This window comes from Paramormyrops kingsleyae, chromosome 5 (genome assembly GCF_048594095.1).
Source record: "Paramormyrops kingsleyae isolate MSU_618 chromosome 5, PKINGS_0.4, whole genome shotgun sequence".
NCBI lineage: Eukaryota > Metazoa > Chordata > Actinopteri > Osteoglossiformes > Mormyridae > Paramormyrops > Paramormyrops kingsleyae.
In genome coordinates, this window is record NC_132801.1 from 16,055,693 (window position 1) to 16,082,971 (window position 27,279).

The 27,279-nt window shown below is 40.3% G+C and overlaps 2 long non-coding RNA genes across 2 annotated transcripts; one reads left to right on the forward strand and one right to left on the reverse strand.

Moving 5' to 3' along the window:
* Positions 1 to 6,646: 6,646 nt before the first annotated feature.
* LOC140590861 (uncharacterized) lies at positions 6,647 to 12,974 on the reverse strand. Its single transcript, XR_011991735.1, has 2 exons — positions 12,421 to 12,974; positions 6,647 to 11,984 (listed from the first exon to the last, which is right to left on the reverse strand). It is a non-coding gene; the product is annotated as an uncharacterized lncRNA (long non-coding RNA).
* A 3,090-nt stretch (positions 12,975 to 16,064) lies between these two features.
* On the forward strand, positions 16,065 to 17,489 carry LOC140590860 (uncharacterized). The gene is made up of 3 exons (XR_011991734.1): positions 16,065 to 16,907; positions 17,037 to 17,152; positions 17,260 to 17,489. It is a non-coding gene; the product is annotated as an uncharacterized lncRNA (long non-coding RNA).
* The last annotated feature ends 9,790 nt before the right edge of the window (positions 17,490 to 27,279 follow it).

The following is a 27,279-nucleotide window of genomic DNA, read 5'->3' on the forward strand; positions in this document are numbered from 1 at the left end:
AGAACATTTCAGATATCCACAATAACATTCTTCCTATCCACAATTGTCATTTCAGATATCCACAATGTCATTCTTCCTAGGAGAAATTACGTCACTTTTGCCGTTCATGTCTATTGGGCTTTCAATTTCAGATATCCGCAATTACATTTTAGATATCTAGAATTAACATTCTGGATATCCGAAATTGAATTCTTACTAGGAAAAATGACGTGTATTCCGCCAGTATGTTTCCCTGTCGTCGTCATTTCAGATATCTAGAATGGCGGTGCGACGTACATCCGGTAAAAATATATAAAAATATAAGCCAGCTAAATAATTGATGTCATCCATACTGTTGCTATGACAGTTCTCTATAAACTCCTTATTACAAATAAATTAATAACTACATACGTTTTAATAGAAAGCTTATAACTTGCACGGTAAAATATAAAACGTTCTTTGTTTCACGTTGCTGAATATATAGTTTTTGCTGTTAATGCAGCAGAACAGAAAGTGATCAGCATGATACGTTTAGCTGATCTGCACTGTTCAGCACAAATACAGACTCCAGTGGAATTAAATCAGTATTAGCTGGATTTACTAGTTTTGCTCCAGTTTCATTTTTGATTTGGTCACCCAGAGGGTCTGCTGACAGACACAGCTATATACAGTATAGCGCAAGTGGCGTGTTGAGGGGCTGTCAGCTGTTCGCAGTCAGTGCAGTCCCATGCAGACCAAAATTATGCATTTTGTGAATGAATGACCGTCCCAGGTCATTCATTCACAAAATGCATAATTTTGACCAGAGCATGTAAGTGGAGCTTATCGCTCACGGACCTGTACGCTCTTCCAGCTCCCCCCACTCATAGCCACTTCGCTCATTATCGCCCCCCTCTCGGGCCAATTTTAATCCCGCTCCAAGGAAATCGCTCACCGCTGTCTCCAAGAACGAACGTTTTAGCCTTAACTTTAGCCTGTCATCAAAGTAAATGAGCAGTCAAATCCACATTCAAGTAGAAATGGGTTATTTCTAGGTCAGTCCTGCTTCATACACAGCGTGTGAGCTGGTCTGGGACAGTTCCGGTATACGAAAGTGGAGCGAGGTGACGCTAATTGTGGATAGTCAATGGACCCATTTTATGTTAAAACGGCGTCCTATCTACTCGTTAACAGATATCCACAATACAATTGTAGAAATCTGCAATTGCATTGTTCCTAGGCGTAATTCTAATTGTAGATATCTGCAATTGCATTTTTACTAGTCATAATACGAATTGTGGATATATGTAATGACATTTTTACTATTCACAATGTATTTTTGGATATTCAAAATTACATTATATATATCTGGAATGTTTTTTTCCTTTCGGATGTCTGAAATTAAAATTATGACTAGTAACAATTGGATTGTAGATATCTGAAATGGGAGTTTTTACTATCAGGAATTCAATTTCGGATATCCAGAATGAACATTCTGGATATCTGAAATGTAATTGCGGATATCTGAAATTGAAAGCCCAATAGACATGAATGGCAAAAGTGACGTTATTTCTCCTAGGAAGAATGACGTTGTGGATATCTGAAATGACAATTGTGGATAGGAAGAATGTCATTGTGGATATCTGAAATGTTCTTTTTGACTAGGAAGAATTGAATTACGGATATCTGCAATACATATCCAGTCTAGCGATTAAATGTTAAAACGGCTACTTATACTTTGTAAAGATTTAAAGATATCTTAAACGGAATTGTGACTAGGAGAAATAAAGTTTTAGATATCTTGAAATACATTTTCTACTAGTAAGAATGTAATTGTGGATATCTGCAACTGCCATTCTGACTAGTAAGAATATAATTTTGACTAGGAGAAATGATATTCTGTATATCTAAAATGTAATTGTGGATAGTAAATGGATCGTTTTTATGTTAAAACGGCGTCTTATCTACTCTTCAACAGATATCCACAATACAATTGTAGATATCTGCAATTGCATTGTTCCTAGGCGTAATTCTAATTGTAGATATCTGAAATTGCATTTTTACTAGTCATAATATGAATTCTGGATATCCGTAAAGACATTTTTACTAGTCACAATGTATTTCGGATATTCGAAATTGCATTCTGGATATCTAAAATGGTGGTATCCTTTCGGATATCTGAAATTAAAATTATGACTAGTAACAATTGGATTGTAGATATCTGAAATGGGAGTTTTTCCTAGTAAGAATTCAATTTCGGATATCCAGAATGTTAATTCTAGATATCTGAAATGTAATTGTGGATATCTGAAATTGAAAGCCCAATAGACATGAATGGCAAAAGTGACGTAGTTTCTCCTAGGAAGAATGACGTTGTGGATATCTGAAATGACAATTGTGTATAGGAAGAATGTCATTGTGGATATCTGAAATGCTCTTTTTGACTAGGAAGAATTGAATTAGAGATATCTGCAATGCATATCCAGTCTAGCGATTAAATGTTAAAACGGCTTGCCATAAACGCACCCTTAGTTTCCACAGCCCGACTCCCAGCAAGGAGCTTCCCGCGTGGCTCGAGGGCTCCTTGCGGCAAACCGGTCACACAACACATTAACCAGAATATATTGAAGGCATGTTTACTTCGGAAGATAGAACAGAATAGGGCAGGATCGCACGTGTGCACACTGATTCAAGAAGACATTAGGACAAAACGCGTTTGTGCGAGAAGTGTATATAATCTGCGTTTGACTAAAATAAACTACTAATAAGCAAAGTGTGGCCCATCACTATTCTGTTCAGTTATTCATATAATAATTGGTCCAGCACTGTTAAAAGCTGACAGAGTACTAGAGTGAAGCCTACTCCAAATCTAGTACGTGTACTTCATTATACCAGCATAACAATTACAACACGTAGCCTAGATATATTGAAAGCAGGCATACCTGTTGGAGCCGTTCTATTACAAATTTCTTTATTTTTTCATAATCCTTCTCGAGATGGCGAGAAACACTCCGTGCTAAGACTCCTTCGATCTCAATGCAAGTCGCACCGATGAGAAGCAAGTCCTTCGCCACGTCGATGAATTCTTGTCCTTCTATAAAAACAAAAGGTCTCAAATATTGCCTCCACATGCGAGCCATCGTGTTCCTGAGCCTGATCTTCACAATTTCTGGAACTTCTCGCTGCACTTCATTACCAAGCGATCTGCTGCTACAAGTGTGTCTCGACATGCTAATTGTCCCGGAGTCAGGTGCATATTTCACTATGACTTTGCACGTATTACAAGCAGCGTAGGGAGTTGGTACTCCATCTTACAAACTTTTTTAAAGTTGCGGACTTGCCCAACAGATCCTTAAAAGTCACGCAGGGATCATATATACTCCGACTTTACGTTGCAACGCCGTTTTCTCTGACTCCATGTTTTAAACTGACTGTCGCCGGCCGTTACCCACACGTCACGCGCTAATCAGGTGACCGCTTCCATTCGATCATCAATATTTATCATGATTTTTTTCTTCTTCTTTATGTCTCAGGCAGAGACCCATGTAATTGAGATTTGTATATTTATTTCATGGACATAAGGCAATAAAACGGACAGCTTCGCTATTTACTTAATTTTATGAATAATTTCAAAGTACAGTATAGGCTAGCTATTTCGAACAATTTTCAAATTACAGTGCTGTATAAATTAAATTACTGAACTGTGTATTATTCAAATAGGCTATATTAATACAATACAGTATCACTGTACATAAATATTCAATATTCAATTTTATTAACAGCGCATTTTCACGACGCTACGTTGCCTCAAAGGGCTTATTGTAGTTTCGCTGCTGCATCTCGGTGGCTTGTTTTTGGCAGCTTATCATAAGCTTTAATGAGCCTATATTTGTCACTGAGAGAAAATGACTGTCCTATCATGTTTTCTGTGCACACCGCATTAGCTTCGGGTATCTATAATCAGAAGCAGATGGGCTACCGCAAGGTAAAGTACTAGTAGGGCGATCAAAGTAAAGTAAAAAATAAAATACCACTGTTTTAATTTGTTGTCACGCTTAAAACAAACACTGTAAGCGGACTACTTGATTATTATACGCGAATTATTTAAACGGAATTTGTACAGTAATGATTTTGTCCCAATTGCTTTTTGAGCTATATATATGCGACTGATCACTATATGCAGTTTCCACCGTATTTATAAATATATTATGATTCCCGGTTCCGCTGCTCCCCTTTGGATATTATTTGCTTCCCATCCCCAGTCTAGGGGAAGTATAATGATTAATCTGCCGGCAACCCCCCTCACCCAAATCGTCAAATTTCACCTAAACGTCAGTCCGTGGCCGATTTTTGTCGCAGGGTTGTCTGGCCGGCACAGATTATCAGCATCGGTACAGGAAACCTTGTTATTGGATCGATTCGGACCGCAAAGAAAGTCATTGTGAGGATGGAAATGTTATTATGTTAAACTTCCCCTAGGCAAGCCATCGCTGTCACAACTAGGTATCTCATTGGCTGCATTTGCCACACGTGACGCTGTCCCGCTGAGTTCCATTTCCATGGAGACGATTGTGACGAAGGCGTTCTAAGACTACGTAGGCAATAGCCACGTATAAATTCTGAGGCGCAGTTCCCGAGTCTCAGAACGACCTTTTGCAGCACCATACCAAGTTCCATTCAGTTCTTTATCTTTAACAATCAATAAAGCATTAAAATGTGCAACCAAATGAAGGCAGTCTGGCACGTGGAGGTATTTTTTAAAACGAATAATTTCAGCTTCACCGTACACAGAAGCAAATCAAGGTGCTTCATTGTTGAACCGGTGGCTGACATTGCCGACAAGAAACTCAAGGAGTCTGTAGAGTCTTTGCGGAGAAACATAATTTTGTATTTTCTCCACCTGGACCGCAACCCACCTCATGGTCAGGAAACATGCACCCCTGCTGTCCCTGACGATTTCTGCAGTCCAGCTACAGCAGCTGAGACAGGTACTGTATCACCTGCGGATCGCACACCTTTCAACAGAGTGATTAGCATATGCCCATGGCCAAAGCTCAAGAAGAAGTTAAAGGAAGGTGGTACAAAGGCCTGTACTCACCCTGCATTATTGTTGTTTTCAGGTGATGCAGACTGTGAGGGAGACCCCCAGGCCCCAAAAATCAGACTGGGCAGCAGACATAGGAGGGTCAGCACTTTCGTCAAATCCCTCCTCAGGATACCCAAGATGCTCATCAAGGTACTGGGCTTAGTTTTAAGGAGTTAAAATGGTGCTGGATGCATTAGGAGTTATTATGCTTCAGGTAACACTAGTCTGATGGTTGGTGCTGGCTCTGTTCACCACAGAATTTCAAGAAATGGGTTCCATGTTCAACCTAAGAGTCTCCTACCACCAGACCAAGGGCAGCCCCAAATGATGTCCTCCTGTCGCAGCCTTTTTGCAGCCTATGTTGTGCTGCTCTTATGGGATATTAATATCCCCGTAACCCTGCGCAGGAAGAGGAACTGTGGCTGCCATGTGCTCAAATAAAATGTACTCTACTTAAAATGTGCATTCAATAAAATCTTGCACCCTACTGTATTGTTGTCTGGTTATATTTCTATACATCACGTAACTATAACTTTTGTCGCTGTTCTGTTAGCATCAGGACAGGTAAAATGTTGATCCCAAGCAGGATTTATCCTTTGCTTGTATTAATGGTTTTATCCATGGCTGCTTCATTTATTCCCAATGAATGCACTTCAAAGATCTGTGTTTTTTAAGGGTATCGCAGCAATTTCTTAAACTTTATCCAGTTCACACTCTTCTTTTCTCTCAAGTGCATGTGGAGAGTCTTCCCTAGCTAACTGCAATTAAAACGCTTCATACCAGAGTGACTTAGTAGATAGGTTTGAAGTTATACACATTTGTAAAATTCGTCGCACAGTGCTGTGCTTGCCACTGTTTCAGACTTTACACCCGAATCTCTATATCTGAAATATAAACATTAAATACACGCAAGATATGACAAAGGACATTTGACTGCTTGTTGTTTGATTGCTTCTCAGTGCATATTAAATATACAGGGAAGCCAACTGTAGAGGCTATGAAAGCAAACATACATCCATTCATCTTTAAATTCAAGATTTTCCTCATGTATTTTTAATTCTTCTTGGTAGCCAGTGATAAATAATGTGTGTTGATCCACAGTATTAATGTGTTACATCACACTTTAAACTACTGGTGGTTTTTTAATAGACAGTTAAGTCCACGTAAACTAAACCAGATATGACTGCTTTAACAGTTACGTTTTACTTTCCTCTAATAAAAATGATTAAAATTACTTTGAGTTACGCCTATTTCTTCATTCTTTTTCAAAGCAACAAGGGGGCACTCAAAGAGCCGAATACTGCTCAGGAGCCTCGGGTTGGTCTAGGCCAGAGGGTGACTCGGGAGTGGATTTTCACTCTGGTACCATTCCCCTGCCACGAAAAATTCCTGTACCGTCCCGATCCCATGCAAAATAACGTTTAAAATCCTGTACCGCGCAATCCCAAAACGGATGATTCCTGTCCCATCTTGGTGCGATTTTTTTTTTGCCTGCTAAAAAAAATACTGTCCATGGGTTCCTATGCTATTTCTAGTAATGGCCAACTACTAGGCTATATAGTTGGATGATCAGATGTATTGACGAGACACATACACCAGTGCTGCATAGTTGGAACCTTTACTTGAAGAAACTGCCATTACACACGTTACTATTAGCAGGCTTATAACCAAATGTCACACTGCCCACTAGTGGTGGAACTACACATAGCACATTACATATCAATACATCTCCCCTTTTGTTGTTTTAAATCAGGGGTGGCCAATCTGATCTGCAAAGGGCCGGTGTGTATGCAGGTTTTTTGTGATAACCTGTAGGTCTGCTGTTCAAAGCCAGGTGTGAGGACTCTTCAGCCAATCAGTCCTCTAATTAGTAATCTAATTAGGGAGTTTCAGCGAAAACCCGCATACACATTGGCCCTTTGCGGATAACATTGGCCACCCCTGTTTTCTCAAAGATATTTTTATTGATTTTAAAACATGAGAAAGAGACCAGCAACAAAACAAAAAGCACACACGTTATTTCAAAAGACCTCACTAAATATGACCTCACTAAATACGTCAATTCTGAAAGGGTTGCATGAAGAAATCAGATAACATTGCAGTAGAGTATTATAGAAAAAAATGATAATTTAGACATATTCAAAAAAACAGTAATGATAACAAGGTCTGCAACTCTAAACCCAAAAACCTTACCACATAATAACCCCATCCTCTTGCCAGATTGATTAATTAAAAAGAACACGACGACAATATTGTTTCTGGAACCTTACTGGGTATTACTAATAGACGGAGTCTGAGACCGAAGACTTGAAAAATACTCCAGGAAGGGCCCCCATAACTTCTGAAATTCTTTGCTGGTATCACTAATCGAGTAGCGTATCTTTTCGAGGCTTAAACAGGACATAAGGTCCATCATCCATTGAGCATGGGTGGGTGGAGCAGCACCTTTCCATCTGAGTAAGACTGCACGTCTGGCTAGAAGGGAAGCAAAGGATAGTGTCCGGCGTTTCACCGGGGTCAGACATGTATCAGCATCACTGAGGCCAAAGAGCGCGATCAAAGGGTCGGGGTGTATAGGCTGTTTGAGGACTAAGGACAGGGTTTGAAATATCCCCCTCCAGTATTCTTCAAGACTAGGACACGACCAGTACATGTGAATAAGCGAAGCATCCTCATTTCCACATTTGTCACAGCGGGGATCCACATTCGGGTAAATACGCGATAGTTTGACTTTGGACATATGAACTCTGTGCACAATTTTAAACTGTAAAAGACAATGGCAGGCACATAAAGATGTTGAATTAACCAACTTAAATATTGAGTCCCAAGTGTCCTCACTCAATGACACGTTAAAATCCTGTTCCCAAGCAGTTTTGATTCTATTAATAGAAGGACATTTCATACCAGCCAGTTTGTCATAAATAACGGATATTAACCCTTTGCGCGTTGGTTGCAAAGTAAGAAACATATCAGCTGCATTCATAACTGGTGACTCAGGGAAAGTCCGAATTAGAGATTTGAGAAAGTGTCTAATCTGCAGATATCTAAAAAAATGAGTATTTGGGAGATCAAATTTATCAGAAAGTTGAGTAAAAGATGCGAAGCTATTGTTGAAAAACAAATCATTAAAACACACAATTCCCTTTCTATGCCAATCATAAAATACAGGGTCGGATAAAGAGGGCTGAAAAAGATGATTTGATAAAATTGGACTCAAAAGAGAAAAACCAGTTAAATTGAAGTGTTTTCTCATCTGAGCCCATACTCTCACAGTATGCCAGACAACCGGATTATCAATTGACTTGTTTCGGGCTAAAGGAAGTGAGGATCCAAGAAGTGCCAAAACAGAAGATTCTTTAGCTGAATTCAATTCCAATGACACCCAGGATGGACAATTATCTTTGTTTTGGGAATAGAACCAAAACACAATACAGCGTATATTAGCTGCCAAATAGTAATAACGGAAATTAGGCAAAGCCAGGCCCCCATAACGCCTAGATTTCTGGAGATGAGCTTTATTCAAACGGGGATGCCTTCCTCTCCATATATAAGAGGATATATCTGAATCTAAAGAAACAAAAAAAGATTTAGGAATAAAGGTAGGTATTGACTGGAACAGATACAAAAATTTAGGTAGTACGTTCATTTTAACGGAATTAATTCTCCCCACTAAAGATACAGAAAGAGGGGACCATTGTGTCAAGGACTGTTTTGTATGATTCAATAGCGTAAGAAATTTTTCTTTAAAGAGCCATTTGTGCTTCCTTGTAACTGTTATACCCAGGTAAGTAAATTGGTCCTGTGCCAATTTAAATGGGAAATTAGAATATTCAGAAATGGGTGCTCCATCCACAGGGAACAACTGACTTTTGTGCAAGTTCAATTTATATCCTGAAAAACTACCAAATTGAGTAAATATTGAAATCATGGAAGGCAGAGATATTCTCGGGTTTGACACATAAATCAACAAGTCGTCTGCGTACAGGGATACTTTATGCTCAACTCCTCTCCTCCAGATACCTGAAACATCCCCACAGCTTCGAAGTGCAATAGCAAGTGGCTCTATAGCCAGATCAAAAAGCAATGGACTTAAGGGGCACCCTTGACGTGTTCCCCGTTGAAGATTAAAGGGTTGTGACTGTTGTGAATTAGTAAGAACAGAAGTGAACGGGCACAGATATAATAGCTTTATCCATGAGATAAATTTAGATCCAAAATTGAATTTTTCTAAAGTTGCAAATAAATATTCAAATGCCTTTTCTGCATCTAGACAGAGGATACATTCAGGAGTCTGACCGGAAGGGGAATATAATATATCAAATAAACGACGGATATTAAAATAGGAATAACGATTTTTTATAAAGCCGGTTTGATCCTCAGATATAGAGGGTATAATATTTTCCAGCCTGCGGGCTAAAACTTTGGCTAAAATTTTAACGTCAACATTTAACAAGGAAATTGGCCTATATGACGAACATTCAACAGGATCTTTACCTTTTTTTGGGACAAGGGTGATGCATGCCTCATTAAAAGATGAAGGCAGTTTACCACACATAAGGGAATCAGTCAAAACTAAACATAATTTAGGTGATAGCAGCGATGAAAATGCTTTAAAAAATTCAACAGGAAAACCGTCAGATCCTGGGGATTTACCAGACTGCAGAGAAGAAATGGCTGCCTCTATTTCCTCCTGTGAAATAGGTTCATCTAATCTCATCCTATTGTCAGAGGAAAGCATAGGAATATTCAAAGAGTTTAAAAAATTCTCCATCAGAGTACTATCTTGTGGAGCTTCAGAAGTATAGAGTTGAGAGTAGAAAGTCCGGAAAGTATCATTAATTTTAGAATAGTCAGAAGTGATGTTACCATTATCCAATCGAATTTTTGTGATATGCCGTTTTGCCTGGACACCTTTCAGCTGGTTGGCTAGCATCTTGCCCGATTTATCACTATGAATATAAAACGAACTCTTACTCCTCAAAAGCTGGCGTTCAATTGAATATGTCGAGAGGAGGCCAAATTTAGCCTGGAGCTCCACTCGTTTATCATACAGCTGAGGATTTTTGAACTTAGCATAAAGCTGATCTATTTCTTTAATTTGACTGGCCAACTCAAGCCGCTCTGCATGTGCCTTTTTCTTCAGGTTAACGGTATAAGAAATAATTTGTCCCCTAAGGTAGGCTTTTAACGTATCCCATATTACCAGGGTGGAGATCCCAGGTGTAGAATTTGTTTGGTAAAAGAATATTATTTGCTCTGCCATGAATTTCAAAAAGTTCTTATCTGTCAGGAGAGTTGAGTTAAAACGCCAATGTCTCTTGTATTGGGAGACATCGGGAAAGGTCATGGATAACACAACAGGGGCATGATCAGATATTACTATGCCCCGGTAATCACAAGAGAGAACTAGTGAGATCAACTGACTATCAATTAGGAAATAATCAATCCTAGAATAAGTACGGTGGACCTGTGAGAAGAACGAGTACCCTCTATCATTAGGATGGAGAAAACGCCATACATCAGAGACACCATAATTAGATTTAAAAAAAAGGACTGAATAAATGAAGCAGATTTACTAATTGTAACAGGGATAGCAGAAGATCGATCTAGCACAGGATCCAGCCAACAGTTAAAATCACTGCCAAGTATGAGAGAGTATGAGCTCAGATCCGGTAGTAGAGAGAAAACACGCTCAAAAAAATCTACATTATCAGCATTGGGGGCATATACATTGGCCAGTATTACTTTGGTGTTATATAATTTTCCTGAAACAAAAACATACCGACCATTGTCATCCGAGATTACATTATGTTTCTCAAAGGGAATGTTTTGGCTGATAAGAATTGAGACACCTCTAGCCTTAGCCTGAAAAGTAGAATGAAAATGTTGACCCCACCACCGGGACATAAGACGAGAGTTATCAGATCCTCGAATGTGTGTTTCTTGTAAAAAAGCAACTGCTGCTTTATACTGTTTGAGGTGTGAGAACACCTTCCTTCTTTTAACGGGGTGGTTTAAACCCTTGACATTTCAACTCACCAAGTTTAAATGACTACCCATTCTCCATCTTAAAAAAGCAGGTTAACATGTACATTGAAAGACAAGGTTCCAGATATGGATAACAAAATAGACCTGACATAACCAAAGCGATCTCCTGAGATTTGACTGGCACTAGAGGATGTACTGGCCGGGCATGCACAAGGACATTGAGGCTTATGTACAACACTGTGAGACTTGCCAGCGCTACAGATATCGACAGCCAAAGGAGCCCATGAGGCCACAGGAAAAACCTCGAGATCCATGGAGAGAAGTAGGAATGGATCTTTTCCAATTGCCTGAATAAGGGCTACTGGTATATTCATTATAATTTTGTTATATAACTCCTTAGAACAAACAGTATCATATTTAGCATAAAAATCCTCCAGTCCAAGTATGTTACCATTTCGATCAATATGTACCACTGACTGAATACATCTTGCCATCCAGTCATCAACACAGATCGAGCAGCGCCTCTCAGTCGGCTGCACAAACTGGAACCGCCTCCATGACGACAGAACTTTGCCCTTATTGGCTGAAGAGTTTAATTACACGAATGACGTTGGTATCCCAGGAAGTTCCGATGCTTTATCTGCTATTTCTCCCGAATATCACCTAAAGCAGTGAGAACTGGTTTTCAGTTAATTTACCTGGTAAAATAAAGTTTAAATAAATGACATAAATGCTCTAATAGTACACGTAAGTTACTGGTTTATTTATTGTTAGTTACTGCAGTGTTGCGCTGCTTTATTTGTTTCATCGTTATCTTCTGGCAGTGCTGCCATTGTAGTCAGCTCTCGCAGATTAGGAGTAGAAGTTGTCCGACTTGGCTGCAGTCAATTTATACTCCACCCCTGCAGCCGCCGGCAGATCTCGCTCCACGTCACGTCAGCTGCAGACAGACCTAAGCCCAAGTGGAACGCACCCTTAGTTTCCACAGCCCGACTCCCAGCAAGGAGCTTCCCGCGTGGCTCGAGGGCTCCTTGCGGCAAACTGGTCACACAACACATTAACCAGAATATATTGAAGGCATGTTTACTTCGGAAGACAGAACAGAATAGGGCAGGATCGCACGTGTGCACACTGATTCAAGAAGACATTAGGACAAAACGCGCGTTTGTGCGAGAAGTGTATATAATCTGCGTTTGACTAAAATAAACTACTAATAAGCAAAGTGTGGCCCATCACTATTCTGTTCAGTTATTCATATAATTGGTCCAGCACTGTTAAAAGCTGACAGAGTACTAGAGTGAAGCCTACTCCAAATCTAGTACGTGTACTTCATTATACCAGCATAACAATTACAACACGTAGCCGAGATATATTGAAAGCAGGCATACCTGTTGGAGCCGTTCTATTACAAATTTCTTTATTTTTTCATAATCCTTCTCGAGATGGCGAGAAACACTCCGTGCTAAGACTCCTTCGATCTCAATGCAAGTCGCACCGATGAGAAGCAAGTCCTTCGCCACGTCGATGAATTCTTGTCCTTCTATAAAAACAAAAGGTCTCAAATCTTGCCTCCACATGCGAGCCATCGTGTTCCTGAGCCTGATCTTCACAATTTCTGGAACTTCTCGCTGCACTTCATTACCAAGCGATCTGCTGCTACAAGTGTGTCTCGACATGCTAATTGTCCCGGAGTCAGGTGCATATTTGACTATGACTTTGCACGTATTACAAGCAGCGTAGGGAGTTGGTACTCCATCGCACTCTACTCCATCTTACAAACGTCTTTAAAGTTGCGGACTTGCCCAACAGATCCTTAAAAGTCACGCAGGGATCATATATACTCCGACTTTACGTTGCAACGCCGTTTTCTCTGACTCCATGTTTTAAACTGACTGTCGCCGGCCGTTACCCACACGTCACGCGCTAATCAGGTGACCGCTTCCATTCGATCATCAATATTTATCATGATTTTTTTTTCTTCTTCTTTATGTCTCAGGCAGAGACCCATGTAATTGAGATTTGTATATTTATTTCATGGACATAAGGCAATAAAACGGACAGCTTCGCTATGTACTTAATTTTATGAATAATTTCAAAGTACAGTATAGGCTAGCTATTTCGAACAATTTTCAAATTACAGTGCTGTATAAATTAAATTACTGAACTGTGTATTATTCAAATAGGCTATATTAATACAATACAGTATCACTGTACATAAATATTCAATATTCAATTTTATTAACAGCGCATTTTCACGACGCTACGTTGCCTCAAAGGGCTTATTGTAGTTTCGCTGCTGCATCTCGGTGGCTTGTTTTTGGCAGCTTATCATAAGCTTTAATGAGCCTATATTTGTCACTGAGAGAAAATGACTGTCCTGTCATGTTTTCTGTGCACACCGCATTAGCTTCGGGTATCTATAGTCAGAAGCAGATGGGCTACCGTAGGACTGGACGATATGGCAAAAATTTATATCACGATATATTTCTTAATTTTGGTCGATACGATATAATTCCGATATCGATATGGACAATATTAAAAAGCCTCAGGAAAAAACTGCCGAGGACACGCACAATGGATGTCTGCAAACTGAATTTGCAAAGTCTATAATACCTCCAGGCTCCTCCTATTAAAATTATATAATTTTTTTTTAATAAAAACAGTACAAAAAAAAAGGTTCACTTTTTATTTGTATTTAGCCTTTACAAACAAGAAATGTGAAATAAACTATCAAATAAATAAAACTCTCAGACTCAGCTTATTAACAATAATATATTTCCATTTAAACTAGAACAGGCTGATTATTCATATACAGTCGAACCCGGTTATGTCGCCGGCCTAGGGGGTTGCCAAAAAGCGTCGAGATAACCGATGATCGAGATAACCGAAAACCAATATGGCAGCAATATATTAGCATCTGCTTGAAATGTATTTATGTGCGTTAATAACTGAGAATGTACATGCACGGGTTTTTGGCATTGCCGCGATTTATTTGACGCGATCGGCATGCTATAAATATGTACATACATCGGGGCCGGTTCTAGACATGCATATATGAGGGGGCAGACAGAAATGTGAAGGGGGCACATGGTGGCGACAAAGGCGGGAAAGGGGTGGGGTGGTGCTCTGGATAATTGTTTTTGTCATGTAATTGGATTGCACTTTGTCAGGCCTCTGCCCTAAGACCTGTCCAACTTGGGTGTCCCACCTGAAGGCTAAGCTTCTGCTGGTGTAGCTCTTAGGGTCACTGAGGCACGCAAAGCCCCTGACCACAGTAAGGTGGCAATCCCTCAGGGGGAAAACTGAAAATTAAAACAAAAAATAAAATAAAATATTCCTCATCAGATTAAAAACAAGACATTTACCTTAATTGGATGGCCTATATCAAACATATTTGAACCCAACAAAACACTTTTCACTATTGCCAATATCACCAAAACTAAAAAGGGTAGGCTAAGTTATGAAAAAGAAAAAATCAATTCACCGAGTCTTGAAATATAAAACTGAAAAATAGGATCGGTCAGGGTTCATTTCACTACATGTTGTACTTGTTATAACTATGTATGTGACGAATAAAGAATCTTGAAATCACAACGAACAAGTCGCTCAATGAGAATGAATGACGTAACCGACTGGCTAAGCTGCTTCTAGCGCCAAGGTGGTTCAAATGGTACGATCCACACTAGGGGTGTCTAAAATCGTTTTACATAAAATTTTCCTACAAGGTGAGGTTATCTTTCTTAAAAAAAAAAAAAACAAGAAAAATGTTAATACCCCCCCCCCCCAAACTGCTATTTTTGTCTATTTGGGGGGGGTACAGTACCCCCCGATCAAGACCCCCCCAAATAGACAAAAATAATTCGAACCATGATCTCACTAGTCACTATGATTTTGACGAGAGAGATTGCTGTTTCCTCTAAACCTTCCGCAATCACGCAGCTCATTTCGCTCTGCCCTGCCTACTGAGAAACTGGCTCATTTGCATACTAACAGTGATTGGATGTTTAGCTGGGGGGAGGGTGAGTGGGGGATCTGCCGAGTGCTGCGTGAGCCCGCGCACAAACAGAACACGGAGGGAAAGAGCGAACAAGAAGTGAAACTTATCATCTCGTTTGTGCCTTTTTCAGTGGATTTTTCAGCTACTGTAGTAAATCTTGTCCATATTCAGTTTGTGGGTAATTATTATTTTCTTCCTCAACTTCTAAAAGTTTGATTTAAGGGGGCAGGATGTTTGCTTAAGGGGGCGTTGCCCCAGCGTAGAGCCGGCCCCGACATACATGTTGGCTAACAAAAGGCATACCACCAACTAACAGCAGAGATTTACCAGTATACAATAAAAACCACCGTCGTTTCTTGATACAAACCTTTAATTATATTCTCCAACATTGAAAACACAAAGATCGCTCACAAAATCACAAAAAACCTGCGGGGTGTACTGTAGTTCGTTTTTACAAAAAGCTAACCAGTGTCAAAATTAAATTCACGAGTCATTTCGCTCTGACACAGCTCTGAAAAGTATCATACACGTGGTTACTATGGTTTCTTTACAAAGTCTAAAATGCTTTGTTGCTTTTGCCTTTAACAGTCTGCTTGAAAACAAATGCTTCAATATTATTTATGCTGTCTAAAAAAGTTTTACCTGATCACGTTTCACAGCTGCGTTGTTCAGCAAATTACCATGCGAATGCGATTTGAATACGCGCTGTTTAGCACTTGTGATAAATTTTTAAAAGCCGGTGAATATATATAATATTCAAATGTATATCGAAATATTGGAAATGTGTTTAAAAATCGTATCACCGTTATCGAAAAAAATTCTATCGCGATATATATTGATATCGAATTATTGTCCAGCCCTAGGCTACCGCAAGGTAAAGTACTAGTAGGGCGATCAAAGTAAAGTAAAAAATAAAATAAAATACCACTGTTTTAATTTGTTATCACGCTTAAAACAAACACTGTAAGCGGACTACTTGATTATTATACGCGAATTATTTAAACAGAATTTGTACAGTAATGATTTTGTCCCAATTGCTTTTTGAGCTATATATGCGACTGATCACTATATGCAGTTTCCACCGTATTTATAAATATATTATGATTCCCGGTTCCGCTGCTCCCCTTTGGATATTATTTGCTTCCCATCCCCAGTCTAGGGGAAGTAATGATTAATCTGCCGGCAACCCCCCTCACCCAAATCGTCAAATTTCACCTCATCGTCAGTCCGTGGCCGATTTTTGTCGCAGGGTTGTCTGGCCGGCACAGATTATCAGCATCGGTACAGGAAACCTTGTTATTGGATCGATTCGGACCGCAAAGAAAGTCATTGTGAGGATGGAAATGTTATTATGTTAAACTTCCCCTAGGCAAGCCATCGCTGTCACAACTAGGTATGTCATTGGCTGCATTTGCCACACGTGACGCTGTCCCGCTGAATTCCATTTCCATGGAGACGATTGTGACGAAGGCGTTCTAAGACTACGTAGGCAATAGCCACGTATAAATTCTGAGGCGCAGTTCCCGAGTCTCAGAACGACCTTTTGCAGCACCATAGCAAGACCCATTCAGTTCTCTCTCTTTAACAATCAATTAAGCATTAAAATGTGCAACCAAATGAAGGCAGTCTGGCGCGTGGAGGTATTTTTTAAAACTACTAATTTCAGCTTCACCGTACACAGAAGCAAATCAAGGTGCTTCATTGTTGAACCGGCGGCTGACATTGCCGACAAGAAGCTCAAGGAGTCTGTGGAGTCTTTGCGGAGAAACATCATTTTGTATTTTCTCCACCTGGACCGCAACCCACCTCATGGTCAGGAAATATGCACCCCTGCTGTCCCTGACGATTTCTGCAGTCCAGCTACAGCAGCCGAGACAGGTACTGTATCACCTGCGGATCGCACACCTTTCAACAGAGTGATTAGCATATGCCCATGGCCAAAGCTCAAGAAGAAGTTAAAGGAAGGTGGTACAAAGGCCTGTACTCATCCTGCATTATTGTTTTCAGGTGATGCAGACTGTGAGGGAGACGCCCAGGCCCCAAAAATTAGATTGGGCAGCAGACATAGGAGGGTCAGCACTTTTATCAAATCCCTCCTCAGGATACCCAAGATGCTCATCAAGGTACTGGGCTTAGTTTTAAGGAGTTAAAATGGTGCTGGATGCATTAGGAGTTATTATGCTTCAGGTAACACTAGTCTGATGGTTGGTGCTGGCTCTGTTCACCACAGAATTTCAAGAAATGGGTTCCATGTTCAACCTAAGAGTCTCCTACCACCAGACCAAGGGCAGCCCCAAATGAAGTCCTCCTGTCGCAGCCTTTTTGCAGCCTATGTTGTGCTGCTCTTCTGGGATATTAATATCCCCGTAACCCTGCGCAGGAAGAGGAACTGTGGCTGCCATGTGCTCAAATAAAATGCACTCTACTTAAAATGTGCATTCAATAAAATCTTGCACCCTACTGTATTGTTGTCTGGTTATATTTCTATACATCACGTAACTATAACTTTTGTCGCTGTTCTGTTAGCATCAGGACAGGTAAAATGTTGATCCCAAGCAGGATTTATCCTTTGCTTGTATTAATGGTTTTATCCATGGCCGCTTCATTTATTCCCAATGAATGCACTTCAAAGATCTGTGTTTTTTAAGGGTATCGCAGCAATTTCTTAAACTTTATCCAGTTCACACTCTTCTTTTCTCTCAAGTGCATGTGGAGAGTCTTCCCTAGCTAACTGCAATTAAAACGCTTCATACCAGAGTGAGTTGGTAGATAGGTTTGAAGTTATACACATTTGTATAATTCGTCGCACAGTGCTGTGCTTGCCACTGTTTCAGACTTTACACCCGAATCTCTATATCTGAAATATAAACATTAAATACACGCAAAATATGACAAAGGACATTTGACTGCTTGTTGTTTGATTGCTTCTCAGTGCATATTAAATATACAGGGAAGCCAACTGTAGAGGCTATGAAAGCAAACATACATCCATTCATCTTTAAATTCATGATTTTCCTCATGTATTTTTAATTCTTCTTGGTAGCCAGTGATAAATAATGTGTGTTGATCCACAGTATTAATGTGTTACATCACACTTTAAACTACTGGTGGTTTTTTAATAGACAGTTAAGTCCACGTAAACTAAACCAGATATGACTGCTTTAACAGTTACGTTTTACTTTCCTCTAATAAAAATGATTAAAATTACTTTGAGTTACGCCTATTTCTTCATTCTTTTTCAAAGCAACAAGGGGGCACTCAAAGAGCCGAATACTGCTCAGGAGCCTCGGGTTGGTCTAGGCCAGAGGGTGACTCGGGAGTGGATTTTCACTCTGGTACCATTCCCCTGCCACGAAAAATTCCTGTACCGTCCCGATCCCATGCAAAATAACGTTTAAAATCCTGTACCGCGCAATCCCAAAACGAATGATTCCTGTCCCATCTTGGTCCGATTTTTTTTTTGCCTGCTAAAAAAAATACTGTCCATGGATTCCTATGCTATTTCTAGTAATGGCCAACTACTAGGCTATATAGTTGGATGATCAGATGTATTGACGAGACACATACACCAGTGCTGCATAGTTGGAACCTTTACTTGAAGAAACTGCCATTACACACGTTACTATTAGCAGGCTTATAACCAAATGTCACACTGCCCACTAGTGGTGGAACTACACATAGCACATTACATATCAATACATCTCCCCTTTTGTTGTTTTAAATCAGGGGTGGCCAATCTTATCTGCAAAGGGCCGGTGTGTATGCAGGTTTTTTGTGATAACCTGTAGGTCTGCTGTTCAAACCCAGGTGTGAGGACTCTTCAGCCAATCAGTCCTCTAATTAGTAATCTAATTAGGGAGTTTCAGCGAAAACCCGCATACACATTGGCCCTTTGCGGATAACATTGGCCACCCCTGTTTTCTCAAAGATATTTTTATTGATTTTAAAACATGAAAAAGACACCAGCAACAAAACAAAAAGCACACACGTTATTTCAAAAGACCTCACTAAATATGACCTCACTAAATACGTCAATTCTGAAAGGGTTGCATGAAGAAATCAGATAACATTGCAGTAGAGTATTATAGGAAAAAATGATAATTTAGACATATTCAAAAAACAGTAATGATAACAAGGTCTGCAACTCTAAACCCAAAAACCTTACCACATAATAACCCCATCCTCTTGCCAGATTGATTAATTAAAAAGAACACGACGACAATATTGTTTCTGGAACCTTACTGGGTATTACTAATAGACGGAGTCTGAGACCGAAGACTTGAAAAATACTCCAGGAAGGGCCCCCATAACTTCTGAAATTCTTTGCTGGTATCACTAATCGAGTAGCGTATCTTTTCGAGGCTTAAACAGGACATAAGGTCCATCATCCATTGAGCATGGGTGGGTGGAGCAGCACCTTTCCATCTGAGTAAGACTGCACGTCTGGCTAGAAGGGAAGCAAAGGATAGTGTCCGGCGTTTCACCGGGGTCAGACATGTATCAGCATCACTGAGGCCAAAGAGCGCGATCAAAGGGTCGGGGTGTATAGGCTGTTTGAGGACTAAGGACAGGGTTTGAAATATCCCCCTCCAGTATTCTTCAAGACTAGGACACGACCAGTACATGTGAATAAGCGAAGCATCCTCATTTCCACATTTGTCACAGCGGGGATCCACATTCGGGTAAATACGCGATAGTTTGACTTTGGACATATGAACTCTGTGCACAATTTTAAACTGTAAAAGACAATGGCGGGCACATAAAGATGTTGAATTAACCAACTTAAATATTGAGTCCCAAGTGTCCTCACTCAATGACACGTTAAAATCCTGTTCCCAAGCAGTTTTGATTCTATTAATAGAAGGACATTTCATACCAGCCAGTTTGTCATAAATAACGGATATTAACCCTTTGCGCGTTGGTTGCAAAGTAAGAAACATATCAGCTGCATTCATAACTGGTGACTCAGGGAAAGTCCGAATTAGAGATTTGAGAAAGTGTCTAATCTGCAGATATCTAAAAAAATGAGTATTTGGGAGATCAAATTTATCAGAAAGTTGAGTAAAAGATGCGAAGCTATTGTTGAAAAACAAATCATTAAAACACACAATTCCCTTTCTATGCCAATCATAAAATACAGGGTCGGATAAAGAGGGCTGAAAAAGATGATTTGATAAAATTGGACTCAAAAGAGAAAAACCAGTTAAATTGAAGTGTTTTCTCATCTGAGCCCATACTCTCACAGTACGCCAGACAACCGGATTATCAATTGACTTGTTTCGGGCTAAAGGAAGTGAGGATCCAAGAAGTGCCAAAACAGAAGATTCTTTAGCTGAATTCAATTCCAATGACACCCAGGATGGACAATTATCTTTGTTTTGGGAATAGAACCAAAACACAATACAGCGTATATTAGCTGCCCAATAGTAATAACGGAAATTAGGCAAAGCCAGGCCCCCATAACGCCTAGATTTCTGGAGATGAGCTTTATTCAAACGGGGATGCCTTCCTCTCCATATATAAGAGGATATATCTGAATCTAAAGAAACAAAAAAAGATTTAGGAATAAAGGTAGGTATTGACTGGAACAGATACAAAAATTTAGGTAGTACGTTCATTTTAACGGAATTAATTCTCCCCACTAAAGATACAGAAAGAGGGGACCATTGTGTCAAGGACTGTTTTGTATGATTCAATAGCGTAAGAAAATTTTCTTTAAAAGAGCCATTTGTGCTTCCTTGTAACTGTTATACCCAGGTAAGTACATTGGTCCTGTGCCAATTTAAATGGGAAATTAGAATATTCAGAAATTGGTGCTCCATCCACAGGGAACAACTGACTTTTGTGCAAGTTCAATTTATATCCTGAAAAACTACCAAATTGAGTAAATATTGAAATCATGGAAGGCAGAGATATTCTCGGGTTTGACACATAAATCAACAAGTCGTCTGCGTACAGGGATACTTTATGCTCAACTCCTCTCCTCCAGATACCTGAAACATCCCCACAGCTTCGAAGTGCAATAGCAAGTGGCTCTATAGCCAGATCAAAAAGCAATGGACTTAAGGGGCACCCTTGACGTGTTCCCCGTTGAAGATTAAAGGGTTGTGACTGTTGTGAATTAGTAAGAACAGAAGCGTACGGGCACAGATATAATAGCTTTATCCAAGAGATAAATTTAGATCCAAAATTGAATTTTTCTAAAGTTGCAAATAAATATTCAAATGCCTTTTCTGCATCTAGACAGAGGATACATTCAGGAGTCTGACCGGAAGGGGAATATAATATATCAAATAAACGACGGATATTAAAATAGGAATAATGATTTTTTATAAAGCCGGTTTGATCCTCAGATATAGAGGGTATAATATTTTCCAGCCTGCGGGCTAAAACTTTGGCTAAAATTTTAACGTCAACATTTAACAAGGAAATTGGCCTATATGACGAACATTCAACAGGATCTTTACCTTTTTTTGGGACAAGGGTGATGCATGCCTCATTAAAAGATGAAGGCAGTTTACCACACATAAGGGAATCAGTCAAAACTAAACATAATTGAGGTGATAGCAGCGATGAAAATGCTTTAAAAAATTCAACAGGAAAACCGTCAGATCCTGGGGATTTACCAGACTGCAGAGAAGAAATGGCTGCCTCTATTTCCTCCTGTGAAATAGGTTCATCTAATCTCATCCTATTGTCAGAGGAAAGCATAGGAATATTCAAAGAGTTTAAAAAATTCTCCATCAGAGTACCATCTTGTGGAGCTTCAGAAGTATAGAGTTGAGAGTAGAAAGTCCGGAAAGTATCATTAATTTTAGAATAGTCAGAAGTGATGTTACCATTATCCAATCGAATTTTTGTGATATGCCGTTTTGCCTGGACACCTTTCAGCTGGTTGGCTAGCATCTTGCCCGATTTATCACTATGAATATAAAACGAACTCTTACTCCTCAAAAGCTGGCGTTCAATTGAATATGTCGAGAGGAGGCCAAATTTAGCCTGGAGCTCCACTCGTTTATCATACAGCTGAGGATTTTTGAACTTAGCATAAAGCTGATCTATTTCTTTAATTTGACTGGCCAACTCAAGCCGCTCTGCATGTGCCTTTTTCTTCAGGTTAACGGTATAAGAAATAATTTGTCCCATAAGGTAGGCTTTTAACGTATCCCATATTACCAGGGTGGAGATCCCAGGTGTAGAATTTGTTTGGTAAAAGAATATTATTTGCTCTGCCATGAATTTCAAAAAGTTCTTATCTGTCAGGAGAGTTGAGTTAAAACGCCAATGTCTCTTGTATTGGGAGACATCGGGAAAGGTCATGGATAACACAACAGGGGCATGATCAGATATTACTATGCCCCGGTAATCACAAGAGAGAACTAGTGAGATCAACTGACTATCAATTAGGAAATAATCAATCCTAGAATAAGTACGGTGGACCTGTGAGAAGAACGAGTACCCTCTATCATTAGGATGGAGAAAACGCCATACATCAGAGACACCATAATTAGATAAAAAGGACTGAATAAATGAAGCAGATTTACTAATTGTAACAGGGTTAGCAGAAGATCGATCTAGCACAGGATCCAGCCAACAGTTAAAATCACTGCCAAGTATGAGAGAGTATGAGCTCAGATCCGGTAGTAGAGAGAAAACACGCTCAAAAAAATCTACATTATCAGCATTGGGGGCATATACATTGGCCAGTATTACTTTGGTGTTATATAGTTTTCCTGAAACAAAAACATACCGACCATTGTCATCCGAGATTACATTATGTTTCTCAAAGGGAATGTTTTGGCTGATAAGAATTGAGACACCTCTAGCCTTAGCCTGAAAAGTAGAATGAAAATGTTGACCCCACCACCGGGACATAAGACGAGAGTTATCAGATCCTCGAATGTGTGTTTCTTGTAAAAAAGCAACTGCTGCTTTATACTGTTTGAGGTGTGAGAACACCTTCCTTCTTTTAACGGGGTGGTTTAAACCCTTGACATTTCAACTCACCAAGTTTAAATGACTACCCATTCTCCATCTTAAAAAAGCAGGTTAACATGTACATTGAAAGACAAGATATGGATAACAAAATAGTCCTGACATAACCAAAACGATCTCCTGAGATTTGACTGGCACTAGAGGATGTCTCCCCCCCCCCCCCCCCCCCGCACCCACTACCCACCCCCCTACCCATCAACAGGAAAGCTGCCAAAAAAACTAGCAGCAAGCTCACCAAGACACCTATTGTGTACCCTCACAAAGAAACTCTTCCTGTCTCACTCAAAAAATCTCCAGCTCCCAAATAAATTTTGGGTACTCAAATACACTCCAAGGTTAACTATGAACTTCTTGAAAAAACATATCCATAACAAAACCAACGCAAAATATATTACCAAGTTTACATACTGCTGAAAATTGGCAAAGTATATTAACAATGTACCAAAATAACAGAAATACAAACCATTAGGTTCAAGACTGCCTATAAGCGTCCTTGCACAATCCGAAAACAACAGGGAGAAAGAAAGAAAAAAAAAGTAAATAAATTCAGGCAAAGTACTCACGTAACTACCATGCGGATAAACGTGGTAGCTACCACAGCAATCTGAGCGAGTCCGCCATAGACATCCAAATTCTGTACCATAAAGGCAAACACGAAGAAGGTAGTAATATTCAGTTTAATACGATCCAAGCAGACGTTCACGAAGATTCCAACGTAGTAGGTAGGCCATCCACAAATTTCCTCGCCTCGGCGACCGAGCGTAGCCACTTCCTGTCACCGTTGAGAAGGGTGATGCGGAGTCGTGCAGGGTACAACGAGGCAGGTTTGAGTCCGCGTTTATACAACTCGGCCATCACTTCTCTGTATTCTACGCGTTGACCCAAAACCTCCGGGCAATAGTCCTCCACGATGCGGATCTGCTGACCATGGTACTCGAGCTTCCCCCTCCGTCGGGCTTCTCGGATCAGAGTATCCTTTGTCTGATAGCGATGGAGGCGGATGATAACAGGCCGTGGTCTCCGTCCTGGATCCGGCTTTGCTACAGGTGACCGATGGGCTCTATCAATCTCCGGCGGGGTGGGTAGCGTACCATTTCCAAAAACGTCGCACAGTAGACCCGCAAAAAACTCTGTAGGACGCCCACCTTCGACAGACTCCGCCAGCCCCAAGATGCGCAGGTTTTGTCGTCTGCTTCGGCTCTCCAAATCGGTAACTTTGGCCAGTAGTTTAGTATTGCTGTCGCTGAGGCCGGAGCAAACATTCTCTAGTTCTTTAAAACGCTGGCTTAGATCCTCCGAGACAAGCTCCAGAGACCCGAGCCGTTGCCCATGGTCTTGCACTGCAGACCGAACTTCGTCGAGTTTAGTTTCCATTGAACTAAAAGACGTTCTGAACTCGGTCGCTAGCGTTTCTCTGTGCTGCTCTAAAAGCAAGGTGATGGCCGCCATATTTAAGCCAGGTGTCGCGTCCTCCTTTTCCCCCGCTTTGACGCGTTTTGAGGTCATTTAAGCGCAATTAAAAAACAAAAAACGAGAAAAAAAAAGAAGAAAAAAATGAAACCGAGCAAAATATAACACTTTAGTTATGGATTGAAAGATTGAGGAGTGGGGACTTTGAAAAAGTTAGCGGGAGCTCCTCTACCTTGTTCCTTTCACATCCCCCTATCGACCGAAAGTCCCCCCCTGTTTTAAATAAAGATCATCTTATACAAACCTTAAAAGGCACAAAAATAGTCATACCCACGTCCATGACATCACAAATGGTCAGATTAGTTCATGAAGGACATTTGGGTGTAGAAAAGTGCAAAAGACGTGCACGGGGTGTTATACTGGCCGGGCATGCACAAGGACATTGAAGCTTATGTACAACACTGTGAGACTTGCCAGCGCTACAGATATCGACGGCCAAAGGAGCCCATGAGGCCACAGGAAAAACCTCGAGATCCATGGAGAGAAGTAGGAATGGATCTTTTCCAATTGCCTGAATAAGGGCTACTGGTATATTCATTATAATTTTGTTATATAACTCCTTAGAACAAACAGTATCATATTTAGCATAAAAATCCTCCAGTCCAAGTATGTTACCATTTCGATCCATATGTACCACTGACTGAATACGTCTTGCCATCCAGTCATCAACACAGATCGAGCAGCGCCTCTCAGTCGGCTGCACAAACTGGAACCGCCTCCATGACGACAGAACTTTGCCCTTATTGGCTGAAGAGTTTAATTACACGAATGACGTTGGTATCCCAGGAAGTTCCGATGCTTTATCTGCTATTTCTCCCGAATATCACCTAAAGCAGTGAGAACTGGTTTTCAGTTAATTTACCTGGTAAAATAAAGTTTAAATAAATGACATAAATGCTCTAATAGTACACGTAAGTTACTGGTTTATTTATTGTTAGTTACTGCAGTGTTGCGCTGCTTTATTTGTTTCATCGTTATCTTCTGGCAGTGCTGCCATTGTAGTCAGCTCTCGCAGATTAGGAGTAGAAGTTGTCCGACTTGGCTGCAGTCAGTTTATACTCCACCCCTGCAGCCGCCGGCAGATCTCGCTCCACGTCACGTCAGCTGCAGACAGACCTAAGGCCAAGTCGAACGCACCCTTAGTTTCCACAGCCCGACTCCCAGCAAGGAGCTTCCCGCGTGGCTCGAGGGCTCCTTGCGGCAAACTGGTCACACAACACATTAACCAGAATATATTGAAGGCATGTTTACTTCGGAAGACAGAACAGAATAGGGCAGGATCGCACGTGTGCACACTGATTCAAGAAGACATTAGGACAAAACGCGCGTTTGTGCGAGAAGTGTATATAATCTGCGTTTGACTAAAATAAACTACTAATAAGCAAAGTGTGGCCCATCACTATTCTGTTCAGTTATTCATATAATTGGTCCAGCACTGTTAAAAGCTGACAGAGTACTAGAGTGAAGCCTACTCCAAATCTAGTACGTGTACTTCATTATACCAGCATAACAATTACAACACGTAGCCGAGATATATTGAAAGCAGGCATACCTGTTGGAGCCGTTCTATTACAAATTTCTTTATTTTTTCATAATCCTTCTCGAGATGGCGAGAAACACTCCGTGCTAAGACTCCTTCGATCTCAATGCAAGTCGCACCGATGAGAAGCAAGTCCTTCGCCACGTCGATGAATTCTTGTCCTTCTATAAAAACAAAAGGTCTCAAATCTTGCCTCCACATGCGAGCCATCGTGTTCCTGAGCCTGATCTTCACAATTTCTGGAACTTCTCGCTGCACTTCATTACCAAGCGATCTGCTGCTACAAGTGTGTCTCGACATGCTAATTGTCCCGGAGTCAGGTGCATATTTGACTATGACTTTGCACGTATTACAAGCAGCGTAGGGAGTTGGTACTCCATCGCACTCTACTCCATCTTACAAACGTCTTTAAAGTTGCGGACTTGCCCAACAGATCCTTAAAAGTCACGCAGGGATCATATATACTCCGACTTTACGTTGCAACGCCGTTTTCTCTGACTCCATGTTTTAAACTGACTGTCGCCGGCCGTTACCCACACGTCACGCGCTAATCAGGTGACCGCTTCCATTCGATCACCAATATTTATCATGATTTTTTTTTCTTCTCCTTTATGTCTCAGGCAGAGACCCATGTAATTGAGATTTGTATATTTATTTCATGGACATAAGGCAATAAAACGGACAGCTTCGCTATTTACTTAATTTTATGAATAATTTCAAAGTACAGTATAGGCTAGCTATTTCGAACAATTTTCAAATTACAGTGCTGTATAAATTAAATTACTGAACTGTGTATTATTCAAATAGGCTATATTAATACAATACAGTATCACTGTACATAAATATTCAATATTCAATTTTATTAACAGCGCATTTTCACGACGCTACGTTGCCTCAAAGGGCTTATTGTAGTTTCGCTGCTGCATCTCGGTGGCTTGTTTTTGGCAGCTTATCATAAGCTTTAATGAGCCTATATTTGTCACTGAGAGAAAATGACTGTCCTGTCATGTTTTCTGTGCACACCGCATTAGCTTCGGGTATCTATAGTCAGAAGCAGATGGGCTACCGCAAGGTAAAGTACTAGTAGGGCGATCAAAGTAAAGTAAAAAATAAAATAAAATACCAGTTTTAATTTGTTATCACGCTTAAAACAAACACTGTAAGCGGACTACTTGATTATTATACGCGAATTATTTAAACAGAATTTGTACAGTAATGATTTTGTCCCAATTGCTTTTTGAGCTA